Genomic DNA, 3,311 nt, shown 5'->3' with positions numbered 1-3,311 from the left:
GTGTCTTCAGCACTGATATATAGAAAAGATTCTGTGTTCTAGGTCCTGTTTACTCCAGCTATAGGTGCTCTTTTTCTAATAGTGCAATGAAAAACAATGCTGTTTAATTCTCCCAACAAAAGGTGTTTATTTTTATGCAAAAACAGAATATTTCAATAAGCATGAGATGGCAATAAGCATGCAAGAAACACTATGTTATTCTTATTTTCCCACACCAGGTGCTTACTGAATCTTCTACAGCTGTGCTAACAGTTCACAAACAAAGCTGGGCTTTGAGTGTGGTACCTTCCAAAGAGGAATGGTTTGGGGCATTAGACGTAGAAGAAGAAGCATCTTGTTGCTAATCAAGAACATCCTTATTGCTGTGTGGTCCTCTCAGGTAATTCATTTAACAAAACCCCAGGTTTTGAGATGGCAAGATAATGTGAGGATAAATCAGTTGTCAAATGCTACCAACATGTACGTTCTTGATTAGCAAAAAGCATCATTGCTGCATTTTGATATTTGAGAATGGGAGATGTAAAGCCACAGAATTTGGTGCAACTGAAACTTCAGAACCTGTGTGTAGTTTGGGTCCACTCAGGAAGTAAGCTATCCCAGTCTTCCATAAATTATTTGGCAGGCTTTCTCTCTCTTCCCCACAGAACTGTACCAATTTTCAGTAGTAAATCTCAGTTCTGAATCCTCTATCCTAATTCTGCATCGAGGCCTGGTATAAATCAGTTTGTTACCTTCAGTGGACCTATGCTGATTTCTGCCTGTTCAGCATCCCAGCTCTGAGAATTTCCTCATATGTGCTGTTCATTTTGGTTTGACCAGCCGTCGCTCCCCTTATTAATTAAACAGAGTGATCATCCGTGGAAGGCATGCTATGATTCCCTCATTACAAAGAAAACTCCTTTTCCTTTCAGATTCCCAGTAGAGTGTGGCAAGACTGCCTTGCCCTTTTTCTCATCTCATCTTGAAAACTCCTCCAAGCTATTGTTGGTCATATCGTGTGTTATGGGAAAACCTTTGTCAAAAAAAAAAAAAAAAAGTTGACTTTGTTGTAGTTGGTTTTACATGAAACAATTCTCCCTCAGATAATCAATGTAAGGGCAAAAATGAGGTATGATGAGGGAATCAGTTGCAGAGCAGTATTCTTCTGAGTCATCTACAGATTCTTCCAGAGAAAAGGGAAAAACTCACTGAGAAAAAGAAACTATTCTTGTAAATGCAAATGATAAAGCTTTGAAGTGAATTGAAATGATGACTGAAAGGCTCTCAAAGTATCTGGTTTGTGAAAGTTATTACATCATATTCATTCAAAATTTAATACACTGAAAAATGGTGGGGTGATGGCAGGAGGCAGAAGGGATTGTGCCTAGCGCTGTTCATAAAAGAGGTCAAGACAGTTCCTGGCTCTGTCAGCGTTTTTTTTTTGGGGGGGGGGGGGGCAACTAAACTACCCCTTCCTTCAAAGGGAAATAACATAATTTGACACCTGTGAATAATAAGTCCGAAGACAAAGGAATTCATTTCTGGAATAACCTTTGGGGAGCACCAGAGTGAGGGGAGATTCTGAGAAGGATGAGAGATAAGAGGTATGGGTCTATTCAACATTTATGCTCTTGACTCAGTCTTGCTGATAGGGCTTAACTGGGCTAACAGGCCTAAAAACCCCTTGGGTTATGGTGTGTTTGCAAGTCTAAACAAATATTTACTCAGTCTTGTCAAGTTCATTAACTCTTCATGTATGCATCCTCACACAGTGTACAAGCCAAATCATCAGGACCTGCCAGCAGATTGATAAAATGGAGAAAATGCTCATATATTTCTGTACGACAAGAAAGTGTAAACTTTTCATTTCATCTATCTTCTAGTTAACAGATTTGGCATCTTCAGGGCAGGGTCCATAAATTGGCACACCAGCACTGTGATTAACAGATCTGAGTCAAGGACTTCCTCTCAGTAAAGTAGATTTTGGACTTTCACCTCTCAATGTACTTATCATTTTTACCTACTGTAGGAACAGCACAGGAAATCCCATCCATTTTTCCTTTATTCTTGAATGAGCCAAGAATGTTACCTTAGCTAGGAATTACATGCCATGACAAACAAAAATACAATAAATGTGTCATTATAAAGCAATCTATAGAAAACTACATAAAATATTTTAAAAGAGCCAGAATTATTCAATTGTAACACCTACACATTAAAAGAGAATGCCTAGGAACAGATTATTACAGTGGAGACAAATTAAAAAATTCTTCAAAGGAAAGATTTGGTAAATGGTGCCCTACCTTAAAGAACTGAATTTGGTAAGAAAGTGAGTGTTGGGAAGTCTTGTTTCAGCTGCTGGGTGTGAAAGGAAGTCAGCACTTCAGCCAGTGGGAGGATTCTGTAATAGGAGAGTATTAAGAGTATTTATTTTCCTATGTATGTATCTTCATATGAATTCAGTTGGATGTTGTATTTGCTGTGGAAGGATGACTGTATTATGCATTTAGAATGTACCTAGTGACCGCTAGTACCTTCTGCCTATACAAGAAATCTTAGCTTTTCTCAGCCTTTCTTCTGATTCATGCAAAACCAAACAATTCTGCCCTTAAGAGGTTTGCCATGGGGAGGAACATAGTGAGGTAAATCGCCAGGGCAGTGACGTACTGTAGTCTACAGCCACTGTTACTACAGCAATGAACTATGGGCAACTTACATTCTGTGTCCTTCCAAGGAAAATTTGCAGTAGATTCTGTGAGGTCGATTGATGTTTTCTCTATGTCTTTTTCGACACAGAGAGCTGAGCTAGATATTTTTTAAATTCCTCTTCCTATTTGAGTTGGCTAATTCTTTTGGAAACTGCATGGATTGAACATTCATTTTCTAGAGAAAATGTTTTGTTTTGTTTTGTTTTTTTTTCCTGCTGTCTGTGAGGCCAAACAAGAAATAGGATACACGCACAAGCTGTACACATGCTTTCATTTTAAATTGGAAATTTAAATTGGGTTCCCTCATGAAGAAGACTGAGCAGTACATACAGTAAATGAATATGCGAGCTAGTGACTACAATTTTTTAGCCTCCCATTAAATCTTTCACAGGTATTATGTGATCAGAAATCCACTGAAAGATCCCTGCAGCATTTGTAGCTTCTCAGAAAACTCGCAAGAGAAGATTTGTAAGGAAACGTCAGGCTGGACGTTAGGAAATACTACTTCTCTGAAAGGGTGGTCAGGCACTGGAATGGGCTGCCCAGAGAGGTGGTGGAGTCACCGAGCCTGGTGGTGTTCAAAGAGCGTTTGGATGTTGTGTTGAGGGACATGGTTTAGCGGGA

This window comes from Gallus gallus, chromosome 3, assembly GCF_016699485.2.
Source record: "Gallus gallus isolate bGalGal1 chromosome 3, bGalGal1.mat.broiler.GRCg7b, whole genome shotgun sequence".
Classification (NCBI taxonomy): domain Eukaryota; kingdom Metazoa; phylum Chordata; class Aves; order Galliformes; family Phasianidae; genus Gallus; species Gallus gallus.
The sequence above is the reverse complement of the archived record's forward strand: the minus strand, read 5'-3'. Positions refer to the sequence as shown.